The 15,647-nt window shown below is 37.3% G+C and overlaps 1 long non-coding RNA gene across 1 annotated transcript in view; it reads left to right on the top strand.

The window, feature by feature from the left end:
• Positions 1-200: 200 nt before the first annotated feature.
• Positions 201-15,647, top strand: part of LOC128588563 (uncharacterized) — a 35,673-nt gene continuing 20,226 nt past the window's right edge. Inside the window, exons 1-2 of the long non-coding RNA XR_008380802.1 lie at positions 201-381; positions 553-747. This is a non-coding gene — a long non-coding RNA (uncharacterized LOC128588563). The remainder of the gene's footprint in view (positions 382-552; positions 748-15,647) is intronic.

Below are 15,647 nucleotides of genomic sequence, written 5' to 3'. Positions count from 1 at the left end.
CAAACATATGTCACTTATAAATGAGTCCTAAACAACATATTAACAAGTTAAGTTAAAAATTAATGTGTAAGTAATGTACTTTGGTCAAAATTAAATCCAATTTATGTGAGAATTAGTTACTATTTTTTTCTTTTCTTGTTTTTTTTTTTTTTTCTTTTTTCTTCTTCTTTCCTTTCCCTCACCCCTTCTGAGGGGTCTTTGCTACAGAGGACACTAAATTGTCAACTACACAAACAGCCACCGGGAAAGCAGGTCCTCCAGCTCTGGGCCCCTCTGGAGATGGCTTCAGCCTTGGCCCCTGGGGTCTTGGCTGCAAACTGAGGAGACCTCTTGAGCCAGAATCACTTGGCTAGGATGTTTCCAGATTCCCAACCCACTGAGGTAAGAAATGCTTGTTGTTGTTCTAACTCAGTATGTTTTGAAGTAGTTTGTTAAATAAAAATAGAGAATTAACAGACTGAGTTTCACCAAATTGGAAGGCTATATCTGATTCAGTATGATTTAAAATATAAGCTGTGTGGTATAAGCCACATCTAATTTATTGGTCCTCAGATGTCACCTCAAAGAAGCAGTTATTCACCACAGCAGTTTAAACTTAAGGACAGCCGGAGGCCTGCAAAGACATCCACGGATGGATGGATCGCTCAGAGTGATGGCTCAGAGCTCCTCTATGGACAACAAAACAAAGCCAAACAGTCCCACAAAACCAGTAGTCACCAAAAGGAACCGTGAATAAAACTTAGAACGGTGAGTGCTCCAAATCGCTGGGATTTATTTGCTATTTATCTGCCTCTTACACAGGCAACTTCATGGAACCAGGTCTCAGAATGAGAAGGTGTTTATTGGCTTGATGCCATGAAACAAGGAAATAAAACCAGAGGCCAGCTCTCTCTAGTATGGAAATATCATCCAGACTCCACACATCACAGAATTTTGGGAAGGTCATAGTAAATAACATGAGAAAATATTTTGGGAAGGAGCATAAAGGAATTGCACAGATGTTATCACTGGAATTATTTACTGGCCATAAAAAGATGGATGTTGCTGTAGTAATGGAAACTCAAAAGTTTTAGGGGCTCACAACCCACAAGGGTTTCTCCTCCTCCTCCTTCTATTTCTCCTCCTTCTCCTCCTCCTCCTCAATCTCCTCCTCCTTCTCCTCCTCCTTCTCCTCCTGCTTCTCCTGCTTCTCCTTCTCCTTTTTTCCCCTCAGGTCGGACCACTATGGGATGGCTATGGCTCTGTCATGTCACCTGCACTCTGGGACCCAGAAGGCCGAGTGGCCTGCAGCTGGGGGAGAGAGTCACAGAGGACGTCTGGAAATGCAGGTTCAGTGATTGACTAGACCAGTGTTCTTCAACCTTTTTAACCTCATGGCACACTTGAACCTATAGTTAAAGTTCTGGGGCCAACTTAAATTATGTTGATTAAAAAAAAAAAAGTAAAAAAAGAACATATTTACTGTGCTTTGAGCTTCTTTTGAAAATAATTAATGATCTTTAAAAATTTTCATGGCACACTTGAGATCCTCTTCACAGCACACTGGTTGAAAATCACTGGACTATAAAGACTCACAGTCCATAGTCGTATGGTGATAATGTGTTACAGAGAAAAGATACAAAGCAAAATAAACAAAGGAAAAGGTACATGGGGCAAAGTCTGGAGGAAACTAGGTGCAAATTTCCAAGAGTTTTTACCCAGGGATTAGCTAACCCACAGGATGTGCTAATTCCTCCAACAACAAATTGTGACAACGTGTGTGGAATGTTGTTAACTAATGAAGCTCATGAGAGAGTTTTTACTATCAGTGTCCACAGTTTTTATTGGAGGATGGTCACAACCTAAGCATCCTCTGCCAAGGACATACCCAAATTCTGGACTCCCAGAAGGAGAGCATGAGTTCAGCACGAGCCACATTCTTTGCAAAACAGCTAGGCAGCGTGAACCATTCTTATCAGGGAATAGTGGGAAACCTTCCTGAAATCCAAGCTCCCCAACATCAATGAAGCCCCAAGCTTGCGCACGGGCTTTCTAGGCCAAGCAGCCTCAAACCTGCTGTGCTAATCTTTTCCACACAAACACATGATGTCTCACATGTGACAGAGCAAGTCACATGGACAAAACCGACATCAGAACAGTGAGGAAGTGCAAGCAGTGGCAACCCATAATTTGAACTGTAATGTAACTTACTGCAGAATATTACCTATAGATTCTATGAATGAAACAATATTCAAAAAAAGAGAAATAATTGATACTTTCTATACATATGTACCTCCTAGAGATATTTTCATGGTCTGGGCTCACATCGTTTAAATTGTTTTATTGAAATGACTTCAATTAAATAATGCTATGAAGAAGCAATGTAGCAAGCAGTGTTGGAGAGACACTGAGCACTGATTAATTAAGAAGTAATCATTACTCTTTCTACTTTATAATTCTTTCTTTTTCTTCTTTGTTTTTGCAGATCAAGTGAGTCTTTGATTCCTTTTTAGAGACAAGTGCTTTCATTTTGCTCCTGACTTTCTTTGAAGCAGCACTGTATTTGTAAAAGCTCTAATCCTCTCAGGCACTTGAGATTAGACCCTTGAAGAGCCATCTCACGGCCTCTGCTACGTTTTCTCCCTCGCTGTACCTTTTAAGCTTTCAGCTGTATTTCAAGTTCCCCGGTACATGGCCTTCAGCATAAATTCTCTCTGCGAAGTGGTTTGTTCTAATACTTTTCTCATCTCTTTCAGTTGTTTTTATGCTTCTTTTGATTATCTTTCCTCAGCTCTTTGACCTTTTTATTCATTAGCTCAAACTACATAAAATACATTTTTTTGGGGGGGGGCTAAGGGGTAAGTCATAACAAATAGAAAAGGTGGTTGACCTCTGGCATAGATATTTACATTTTTGACTTTTCTATTGTTGTATTTCCAGCATAGGTTCTTTTTTTTTTTTTTTTTTTAATCTTAGCTCCCCCTCCAAAGTTAATTGTTTAGAAATAAAAATCTTTTTGGTAGAAACAGCAGCTTTTAACCTCTGCTTCCCTCACCCAAAGATAGTTATTTAGTAGGAACTCACAACATATTGGAGGGAAGTATATTTGAAGCATAGTTTTAAAGATAACATCTCCTTTTTCAATGGAGGGAGAACTTTATACAGGTCTCTTCTTTATGCTTAGATGGCAAAATGTTTTCTTGCTATTTATAAAAGCTGCATTAAAAGAATGCAATATTGGTTCTCCCAGAGTGCGATCTATTTAGAAAACTAATTATCTCTGAATGGCTGAAAATTTTCCAGAATCTGCCAAGAAGACAAGTCAGGAATACCATCCAAGTAACTTATTGTAGTAAGGGGAACTTCAGAGCTCTAGAGAGCTCCCTAATAGTTATTTAAAACCCTGGCAACTTGCCTCTATCTCCCTTTCTTTCCTCCTCCAACCTCTGCAGATGACCTCAGCTTGTAATTCTTGGAGAAATTAATGGCCAGCTAGGGAGAGCTTGCTTGCTGTCCTGCCTTGCCCACACATTCACCTGCTGTCATGCCTTCCTAATGCCCTTTCCCTCCATCGCAGTGATGGAGCTTGCTCTGCTCCATCTGAGGCTGATCCCACCTTGAGTTCCTCAAGGCTCTTGTTTCTGCAGGGCCACCTCTCCCTCTTCTGCAGCTCTTTCCTTTCAGCCTATAAATCTACTCAAGTTTCTTCAATTTAAACAATAACAACAGTAAATATCACATAGCTTCTTTCTCTTTTTTCTTATAGGACAGTCCTCAGGTTAGAAACCAGGTAGGTGTGTTCTTAAGTTGAGTCAATATGCAAGTTGGAGCAGGTACACTGACCCATTACCTGAAATAGTGCGAGTCCTACGTTAGTCGGATGTTTGTAACTTGGGAACTGTAATAGCCTCCCTTCACACGTGTGAGTTGTATGTCCATCGGGTGTCTGTTTCTTGGGGACTGCCTGCAATGCCCATGATGGAGCTATCCGAGCCCTCTTACAGTGAGGCACCCGACCCAAGGGGGTGCCCTGTTGCTGTCTGATGTCAGCGATGACTGCTTCTGCTTGCTGCTCATTCATCATCTGATGACATGTTTGGTACATTTTACTCAAGCTTTATGCGTGCACACACACATATGTGTGTTGTAAATGCCACAGTTACTAAGGGATGAAAAGGCAAAGAAATGCTCTCATTTCTCTCCAAGGAGTAGTTAGATGAATGTACAAGAACTTAGTATGTGCTAGCCACTGAGATAAACCTTTATTTGGATTACCTTGTTTTCCCTGTTGGCAGCCCCATGAGATGGTATTATCATTCCCATTCTATAGACTAAGAAATGGAAACACCACATGTTTGTAACCTGCTCAAGCACACACAAGCAGGTGTTGTTGTCAATTGTTTCCTTGTCAAGACTCCAAGAGCATCTATCTTTGGGGGTAGGAGAGCACACACCTAGAGTGACAAGTTTCAGATAACAGGAAAGTCTATTCTTTGCAATGCTCCCGAGGCCGCTGTGATACCTCATATCCCTCACATGTACCTGTTCATTCTTTTAACCTAGTAGTTAAGCATGAAAATCATGTCTGGTCCCAATCCAGACCAGTTAAATGAGAATCTTGGGGTGGCATATGGCCGCCTGTGGGTTTTGAAAGCTTCCCAAGAAGAAAGGAAAGGCTTACTATTTCTCTCTTCTCTGAAATATCCTGCTTTCTACTGCTTTCCTTCTGTTGTATTCTCTTCTGAGTGAAGAACACATTGAGCTTTGAATATTGAAACAGTTTGGTAATCAGCTTCCTGTGGGTAGTGTGACTGGGAATAATTCTTACTACAGTGCTTGATTCATTAAAAGTTAAGTACAGCTCATACAGATGGAGTAAATACTTACGGTATTGTGAAATGATTTTTTAAAGTTTCATTATTCCTCTGGACATAGAGAAAACATGAGTCAGATGTCTTCAAGCTGTTTCTAGTCAAAGATTAGCCTGAATCTTGGAAACATACAGTGAATCAAACTTTTCAGTTCCTCTACTAATAGCTATGGTTGTATATGATGTATTCTAGTGTGTAAGCAGTTTTGCAGAAAAATAATCTACTTGGTGTATTGAACACATTATTTATTGAAGTTAATTTCTTTTGTTATTGTAAAAAAAATGTATATTTGAATTCACCAAGTTACTGAACATGCTGTATTGTAAAGAGGTGAGAAAGGGTTTGAATTGGATGCTTTGCCACTTTCAATTTAAGTCTCATATTCCGGGAAACTAAATGCCAAGAGTGAAATAATATAAATATCTGTACCACTTTATAGAGGGAAAATAATTATTTTCAAAAAGCATCTCTCTTTGCTAATGTTGAGACTAATGTGTGGCTCCACCCCCAACCTTTCTTGTTCTGATGGGGGTAATTGTCAGCAAATATTACTATACGGCTTTCTGATTATCAAGTTTCAACCTCAGAAAACGTACAGTCTTTCTAAGATTTATGGCACTAATGGGACTAGCCTGGCAGTAGTATGATCCATTTTGCTGATATACAGGAAGCAAAGAAACTAATCTCTTGTCACGCATATCCAAGGACCGAAGAAACCAACATCTTAATTAGCATAGAAACGAGAGATGTGGAAGCCTTCATTCCCTGAACGAGCTAAGTCCTTTAATAGAGTCATACATTAAAGAATTAGGCTTGATCATCCTTAGAAAAAAAAATGAAGCAAACTTTGGCCATTATGTGCTACATCACTTTACCAAAGAGCACTAGAAAATATATCTCTTGGGATTTTAAAGCGTAGCTTCTATTCTGCAAGATAAAGCATGTGACCTAAAAAATAACCATATTTATAGAGTTAGCCTTCAAAAGGAATAATTCATAAATTTAAAACAACTCTGAAATATGTGTGTCAAAATCTAAGAACATTGACTCAAGTCAGATTGAATTTCAATCCCAGTTTTTCTCTTAACTGTGTGATCTTGTGCCAATTATTTGATCTTCTAGGACCTCACTTTCTTTGCTAGACTAGATAATTTCAAAAGAGTTTTCCAATTCAATCATTTTATGATTTCATTAGATTTCTTATCGTAGAAGCTAGAGTTGGAATTGTAATGAACAAGACTATTCTTCTGACCCTACGTCAAAAGAGCTACATTTTACTCCCTGTATCACTACTTAAAAACCATGTGATTCAAGCAAGTTATTTTTTCAATAAATAATTTTTATTTCAAAATTTTAGGGAATTAAAGTATTCTTGGTACATGAATGATTTGTATAATGCAGAAGGCAAGGCGTTTAGTGTGCCCATCTTTAGAATACTTTGTACGCACCAGGGTACTTTGCACCCAGTAGGTATCCTTATTCCTCCCCTTCCTCCCCCTTATTAGTTTCCAAACTCCTTTATAACACTTGATGGTTATGTGTACCCATTGTATAGCTCCCATTTACTAGTAAGAATATGTAATGTTTGTTTTTTGGTTGCTGGGATAGTTCATTTAGGATAATGTTCTCCAGCTCCATCCAAGTTTCTGCTAATGACATTATTTCATTCCTTTTTATGGCTGAGTAGTACTCCATGGTGTGTGTGTGTATCACATTTTCTCTATTGACTCATCAATTGAGGAGCACTTCAGATGATTCCACATCTTTGCAATTGTGAGAGAGAGCACTGAATTCTGGCCCCTACACCACCAGGGAATATGTCTTTGTAATTATGCTATGATTAACTGTCACGTACAGGTGTCTCTTTGACGTAATGACTTCTTTTCCTTGGGTAGATACCCAGTAGTGCGATTGCTGGACAGAATGGTAGGTCTACTTCCAGTTCTTTGAGGAATCTCCATACTGTTTTCCATAGACGTTGCATTAATTTACATTCCCATCAACAGTGTGCAAATACTCCTTCTTTACCGCATCCAGGCAAACATCTAAAGTTTTTTTAGAATTATTTTTTAATATTGGCCATTCTCAGAGGGTCAGGTGTATCTCATTGTGGTTTTAATATACACCATCGTGATAATTAATGACATTTTTTCTTTTGTCTGTTGGCCACTTGTGTATCTTCTTTTGGAAAAAATTCTGCTCATGTCTTTGTTCACTTTTTAATTGTGTTATTGGTTTTTTGTTGTTCTTTTTTGCTGATTTGTTTGAGCTCTCTGTAGATTCTAGATCTTAACTTTGTCTGATGTATAGTTGGAAAATATTTTTTCTCATTCTGTAGATTGTTTACTCTGTTCATCATTTCCTTTGCTTTCCAGAAACTTTCTACATTATTTTTATTATTGCTGTATTTCCAATGAGGGTTTAGTCATAAATTCTTTGTCTAGGTCAGTATCTGGAAAAGTTTTCCCTATAGTTTCTTCCTGAGTCTTTATAGTTTCAGATCTTACATTTAGGTCTTTAATCCATCTTGAGTTATGTTCTATGCGTGCTGATAGATAGGGATCCTGTTTCTTTCTTCTTCATGTGGCAATCCAATGTTCCCAGCACTGTTTATTGATTAGGGCATGTTTTCTTCAGTGTGTGTTTTTGTCTGCTTTTTCCAAAAATCAGTTGTTTATAGCTATATGGATTTTTTTTTTTGGGGGGGGTGGCGGGTTTCTACTCTATTCTGTTGGTCTGGATCTCTATCTTTAGACCAGTACCGTGCTGTTTTAGTGACTATATAGCCTTGTAGTATAATTTGAAGTTAGGTAATTTGATACCTCCAGATGTGTTCTTTTTGCTTAAGATTGCTTTAGTTATTCAGGCTCTTTTTTGGTTCCACAAGAAGTTAGGGCTTATTTTTTCTAGATCTATGAAAGATAGCATTGGTGTTTTGATGGGAATTGCATTGAATCTACAATAATATGGGCATTATGGCCATTCTAACGAAGTTGATTCTCCTTATCTATGAACATGGAATGTTTTTTCCATTGGTTTGTGTCATCTATGATTTCTTTCATCAATCTTCTTTAATTCTTCTCATAGAGGTCTTTAACCCCCTTTGTTAAGTATATTCTTAGGCATTTTATTCTCTTTGCAGCTATTGTGGATGCTGTTGTGCTCTAGACTTGTTTCTCAGCTTGACTGTTGTGAGCATATAGAAATACTACTGATTTGTGTACTTTAATTTTGTAACTGGAGACTTTACTGAATGTAGGAGACACCTGTGAGAAATACCTTGGTGATAAGGGATTGGGGAAGGGATTTAACATCATTTAACAATCACTGGTCTCTGGTTAAAGAGCATGTAAGGTGGCGGGGGGAACTGACATGATTACATAGCAGTTTCCACACCTGAGGTGTATTACGTCTTTAAATAACCTCAGGAGAAGGTGCAGAAGAGAACTAAGACTGACAGGCTGCTGCTGAGACTGCTGCTGAGATGCTTGCTCCTATTAAAATTGATTGTGACTTCTACCTAGCCCGAGAAAGCTGGCACAGTGGTCCGCGTCCAGACCACTGGAGTGGGCCGGGCTGGAAAGCTGGCATGCTGGCTCTGATGAGGCCCTGGTTTGGGGCCAGAGACCTGGTGTCCCCGGCTCTGACAACTGAATTTATTTATTAATTCTTTTGGTGAAGTCTTAGGATATTCTTGATTCAAGCTCATGTCATTAAACTTTATTTTTTCCTATTTGGATGCTCTTTATTTCTTTTTCTTTCCTGATTGTTTTGACCAGGACTTCCAGAATTATGTTGAATAGATATAGTCACAGTAAACACCTTTCTGAGCAAGTTCTTAATCCCTTCATTTCCTCATCTGTAAATTATAAATCGGGCACCTCACCACATTGATAGGAGTTTTAAATGAAATCATATATATACATTAGTCTGCCATAACAAAATGGTCAAGACTGCATGGCTTAAATACAGAAAAAATTCTGCTCATGGCTCTGGACACCATATGACCCAGATCAGGCAGTGTCAGTTTCTGGGGAGGTCTCTCTCCCTGGCCTGTATGCAGCAGCCTTCTCTCTATGCCCTCTCATAGCGGAGATCGAGAACTCTGGTGCCCCTTCTTACAAAAGCACCATGTTTATCAGATTTTGATGTCATTTACTATTATCTGCTCACATGTCTAATCTTCAAACAGAGTCACATCAGGGTAAGGATTTCAACATATGAATTTTATGAGCTATAATTTAGTTCATTGCACTATACAGAAAAATTCTTTGTAAACACATAATTTTCTACTAATATCCCAATAAAGATTAGTAGCATACATATATTGGGCACTCACATTCAATGTTGTTGGGACTACCCAAAGCCACAGTGTTTTTGAAGAACTGGTTGGTAATATCCACTGAAATATGAAGTGTTCATACTTTTTGAGCCAATATTTACACTTTAAAAATTTACATTCCTAAGCACTCTTAGAATTGCCCAAATATGTACATGTGTAATAGTTGTTGAAGTACTGTTGGTAAATTGGGAAAAAACAAAATTTAGTAAAATTATAGCTATAATTAAATTACAATAATTTAATACACAGTACATATTACAATGCAGTATTATGTATCAAATATGTATCCATACTATGAAAAATTACACATTCATTTAAAAATGTCATTAATCCAGACATACTGACATTTGAAGATGCCCAGGACCTGTTGCTGAAAAAGAATCGCAAGTTTCAATATAATTTCTGCAGTATGATTACATTTTTTAGTAAATACAGAAAGTTTGGAGGAATTATACGTTAAGCTGTATTTACTGTGTTTCTCTAAGGGATATTCCAGAAATTTCATTTTTCAAGTTACACTTCTCTCTGAGTCTGAATTTCCTGTTCAGCATAAACTTTTACACTTGTTTTAAAAAATTAAAAGATTAAGAGACTACAAATGATTGTGAATGTAAACTCTACCAATTATTCAGTTTACATTTGAGATACTTTTGAAATTAATTTTTCTTTTTATAGAGGAATAACTTTATATAGCTTAAACAATTGGAAAATGTATGAAAAGCCGAAGTCCTGGGCCTTATGTCTTCTGACCTTATGTCTCCCCTTTTGACCACTTGGGGCAGTCTTACTCCACCCTTTCAGCAGTTACACTTGCTATCTGCCTACATACTGTGAAATAATATGCATCTGTTAGTACTTGATTCTTTTATTTTAGATAATGTCTCCTGGCTTTCATCTGAATAAGGTATTTTAGACTTTTCTCTCTTTTCTTCTTGTTTCTCCCCCACTCAACAAACATCCCTCAACTTGTCACTTTATGTGTATCATAACTTTGGTGTAGTTAATAGTCAGGGTTTATGCTCATATTACATGTAATGTGTTAATATGGTTTACTACAATATTTGCCCCCTGGGTGAAGGCTCAGCTACAACTTTAACTTTACCTTAGAAATGAAAACAGTGTAACCTAAACATTTGTACCTTCATTTTAATCTGAAATTAAAAAATTATGTGTCATATTAATATTGTGTACGCTGGATACTTATTTCCCCATTTTTTTTAAATAAGAGGTTTAATGACATTTTGATCCCCCATATTTTGTATGTGACCTGTTTTTCTCTCTTTTTTTAATTTTAATTTTTACATATACATGTGTTAATTAGGTTTCCATTTTTTTGCCTTCACAAATTTAAAAAGCTTATAATTTAATAACATTCTTAGATACTTTACTAAGAGGAATGTGTTTCAACTCCATCCAGGTAAACACAAAAGATGTAAAGTCTCTATCTTTGCTTATGGCTGAATAGTACTCTATGGTATTTATATAACAGTTTGTTAATCCATTCATGGGTTGATGGGCACTTGGGTTGCTTCTACATCTTAGCAATTGCGAATTGACCTGAGATAAACATTCTGGTGCAACTGTCCTTGTGGTAAAATGATTTTTGTTCTTCTGGGTAAATAGCAAGTAATGGGATTACAGGATCAAATGGAAGGTCAACTTAGTTCTTTAAGACTTCTCCATACTTCTTTCCATAGAGGTTGTATTAGTTTGCAATCCTACCAGCAATGCAAAAGTGTCCTCTTCTCTCCACATCCACATCAGCATCTGTAGATTGGTGCAGACTTTGTGATGTGGCCTAATCTCACTAGAGTTAGGTGATATCTCAGAGTGGTTTTGATTTGCATTTCTCACATGATTAGGGACAATGAGCATTTTTTTCATGAACACATGAAATATTCACATTAGCTTTCCAAACATTCATCTGTCATTCTTCAGAGAAGTTTTTGTTCAAGTCTCTTGCCCACTTATAAATGGGACTGTTTGCTCTTTTCTTGTTGATTAATTTGAGTTCTCCGTAGATTCTAGTAATCAGCCCTTTGTCAGATTCATAGCATGCAAATATCTTCTCCTCTTCTGAAGGCTGTCTTTTTGCTTCAGTTATTGTATCCCTTAGCTGTGCAAGAAGCGTTTTAGCATAATCATGTCCCATTTATTTCTGGCGTTGCTACAATTGCCAATCTGTTCCCAGGCCAATTTTGTCAAACATTTTCCCCATACTCTCCTCTAGAATTTTTATTATTTTGTGTCTTAAATTTAAATCTTTTATCTAGAGAGAGTCAATTTTTGTCAAGTAGTAAGAGGTGCAGGTACAATTTCAGTCTTCTACATATGGCTAACCACTTCTCGTAGCACCATTTATTAATTAGGGATTCTTTTCTCCAGTGCATGCTTTTGTTTGGTTTATCAAAGATCCGATGGCAATATGTATCTGGGTTCATCTCTAAATTCTTTATTCTATAGATCTATATCTCTACTTTTATGCCAGCACCATGCTGTTTTGATCACTATAGATTTGGCATATAATCTGATATCTGGTAATGTGTTGCCTCCAGATTTGTTTTTATTTCTAAAAATTGTATTGGCTGTTCAGGTTTTTTTCTGGTTCCATATGAAACGAAGTACTATTTTTTCAAGTTCTTCAAAGTATGACATTGGTGCTTTGATGGAGATTGTATTAAATCTGTAGATCTCTTTGGGTACATGGACATTTTAATGATGTTGATCCTTCCCAGCCAGGAGCATGGTATGTTCTTCTATTTGTCGACTTTTGTATTTCTATAGTTATGAGTTACCTTATATTTTATTTGCTTTTTTTTTCTACACATATGATTATTTCTTTCCCAAACATTTCCTTCAAAATTATAAAATTTCTTACCATATGTTTAAATAAAGCAGGTAATACATTAGTTCTATGTTTGTGGGTGGCATGTCTCCTGGATCACCATTCTGAAAGCTAATAAGTAGTAGTGTTTGGAAAGCTAATGTGTTTGAAATATTAACAATTTCCCCCCTTGATTTTTCTTTAATTTGGGGCCCTTTCCTCTGTTTCAGTGGCTAGATGGTTCTGTTCTCATTTCCTCATGATGGCAGAAATCAGGTGGGGGAGAGGGAGAAACGCCTTTTTCTAACTTTGAGTTTCAGAACTTATACCCCAATTGAAGGGAAAGGGCCTATGGTTAATCCAAAATTTTTAGACAAAACTTCAAAGTTAAGGTCAAATTTCCCCTATTTTATCCTTTTACCAGAGTAAAAGTCAGAGGAGTCTGGGATGACTAGTATTTAGGATGTAGCAAGGTCATTGTTGACTGATGGCCCATAGTCCACTCCTGTGAGAACCTTGGATGCCCCACACCCCAGGACAAGATAACAAGTCTCTCCTTAGTTCTTGGTGAGTCTGTCTCTCTCAACAGCAGCTGGCACATCATCCCCAGAACCCCCCAGGTATAAGATGCCTGTGTAATATACCTCCAGCACCTGACACAAAACACCTGCAAACCCCAGAAGAGGTTGGGAATCTGGATCCCTAGCACTTGGTGGTGTTGAATGAAACCAGCTTGACCTTCTTGGGTCAGTAGTAAAACAATCCTATCACAGGTACAAATACTTGAAGATAAATTGAATTGTTGTGGAGGCTTTCCATTAAAATGATTCAGTCAATAAGTTAGAGAATAAAAATGATGGAGAATTCACATAATGACCAAGCTAAAGGAATGAGGAGTCTAAATTCAGGTAATTCAGTTACTGTGCCTTATTTCTTATTTGTAAAATCAGAACAAAAATAGCTTTTGACTCCTTAGAATGGTGGTTTGGTGATGGTATAGGTAAAAATACATGGAAAATTTAAGTGAAATTCAATACTGAGTATCAATGTATGTATAGGTCAGATATTTTACCTATTCATTTGTTTATTAATTCAACAAATATAAATAGGGTGTAGACACCAAATTTGAGCAGAACCTGAAAAGTATATTTTCACCAGGCAGCCCATTATCAGTATTGTAGAATGAGGGAAATTATATCATTTGCCTCTCCATGTGATTATATCTGAGAAAGGTCACTGAAATGTTACATATTAATTCTAAATACTTCTCTGCTATTTAATTTGCATTTCAAGCTCAGTGCCTACTTGTCAGATATCATCTGTAAACAGTGATTAAGCTCCTCTGAGTAACACAGCATACTTGTCATCCACAAAGCAAGTATCAGACGTGGTCCTGTCACCAGAGAGCATTCAATATGACCATGATTGAGTGTGGATTTTAATAGGAGAGGATTTCTAGGAGTCTATACCTAAATAATATCATGGTGCCTCATGGAAAATAAAACTATAAATTTTTAGGAGTAATGGTTCTCATTGATTGTAGCTACTTTCTTTGACAGTGAAAAAGAAAGTTTGGGAGTGAAAAATTCCTTATGGAATAATTCCAAATGAATAAATAATTGAAGGAATAAGGAAAATATAAAATCATCATTAGGCAAATATAATTGTTGCAGGCGAAGTCCACAGGTGGATGCTAAAATTAGTGGGTGGAGGTTTAAGAAGGAAACAGCTAGTTGTATAATCCTAAAGGGCAGGTTGGATGAAGGATGTCTGGGGGTTCTCAGATTCCATTTTGGGGTAACTTTTGTGCAAGTCTGAAGTCATTTCAGAATTAAAAAATTAAAAATGTGAATAAAATTTGTATGTTAGATTTCCTTATCCAAACATTTTCTTTGTTTATTCAATTCCACTCTTTTTTTTTATTGTTGGGGATTCATTGAGGGTACAATAAGCCAGGTTACACTGATTGCAATTGTTAGGTAAAGTCCCTCTTGCAATCATGTCTTGCCCCCATAAAGTGTGACACACACCAAGGCCCCACCCCCCTCCCTCCTTCCCTCTTTCTGCTTCCCCCCCCATAAACTTAATTGTCATTAAATGTCCTCATATCAAAATTGAGTACATAGGATTCATGCTTTTCCATTCTTGTGATGCTTTACTAAGAATAATGTCTTCCACTTCCATCCAGGTTAATACGAAGGATGTAAAGTCTCCATTTTTTTTAATGGCTGAATAGTATTCCATGGTATACATATACCACAGCTTGTTAATCCATTCCTGGGTTGGTGGGCATTTAGGCTGTTTCCACATTTTGGCGATTGTAAATTGAGCTGCAATAAACAGTCTAGTGCAAGTGTCCTTATGATAAAAGGATTTTTTTCCTTCTGGGTAGATGCCCAGTAATGGGATTGCAGGATCAAATGGGAGGTCTAGCTTGAGTGCTTTGAGGTTTCTCCATACTTCCTTCCAGAAAGGTTGTACTAGTTTGCAGTCCCACCAGCAGTGTAAAAGTGTTCCCTTCTCTCAACATCCACGCCAGCATCTGCAGTTTTGAGATTTTGTGATGTGGGCCATTCTCACTGGGGTTAGATGATATCTCAGGGTGGTTTTGATTTGCATTTCTCTAATATATAGAGATGATGAAATTTTTTCATGTGTTTGTTAGCCATTTGTCTGTCATCTTTAGAGAAAGTTCTATTCATGTCTCTTGCCCATTGATATATGGGATTGTTGGCTTTTTTCATGTGGATTAATTTGAGTTCTCTATAGATCGTAGTTACCAAGCTTTTGTCTGATTGAAATCAGAAATTGAAAATATGCAGATATCCTTTCCTATTGTGTAGGTTGTCTCTTTGCTTTGGTTGTTGTCTCCTTAGCTGTACAGAAGCTTTTCAGTTTAATGAAGTCCCATTTGTTTATTTTTGTTGTTGTTGCAATTGCCATGGCAGTCTTCTTCATGAAGTCTTTCCCCAGGCCAACATCTTCCAATGTTTTTCCTATGCTTTCTTGGAGGATTTTTATTGTTTCATGCCTTAAATTTAAGTCCTTTATCCATCTTGAATCAATTTTTGTGAGTGGGGAAAGGTGTGGGTCCAGTTTCAGTCTTTTACATGTAGACATCCAGTTCTCCCAACACCATTTATTGAATAGGGAGTCTTTCCCCCAAGGTATGTTCTTGTTTGGTTTATCGAAGATTAGGTGGTTGTAAGATGTTGGTTTCATTTCTTGGTTTTCAATTCGATTCCAAGTGTCTATGTCTCTGTTTTTGTGCCAGTACCATGCTGTCTTGAGCACTATGGCTTTGTAGTACAGACTAAAATCTGGTATGCTGATGCCCCCAGCTTTATTTTTATTACTAAGAACTGCCTTAGCTATACGGGGTTTTTTCCGGTTCCATACAAAACGCAGAATCATTTTTTCCAAATCTTGAAAGTATGATGTTGGTATTTTGATAGGAATGGCATTGAATAGGTAGATTGCTTTGGGAAGTATAGACATTTTAACAATGTTGATTCTTCCAAGCCATGAGCATGGTATGTTCTTCCATTTGTTAATATCCTCTGCTATTTCCTTTCTGAGGATTTCATAGTTTTCTTTATAGAGGTCCTTCACCTCCTTCGTTAGGTATATT

The sequence above is a fragment of the Nycticebus coucang genome, chromosome 6 (genome assembly GCF_027406575.1).
Source record: "Nycticebus coucang isolate mNycCou1 chromosome 6, mNycCou1.pri, whole genome shotgun sequence".
Classification (NCBI taxonomy): Eukaryota; Metazoa; Chordata; class Mammalia; order Primates; family Lorisidae; genus Nycticebus; species Nycticebus coucang.
Note: the sequence above shows the minus strand (reverse complement) of the source record. Positions and strands in the feature narration are given on the sequence as shown.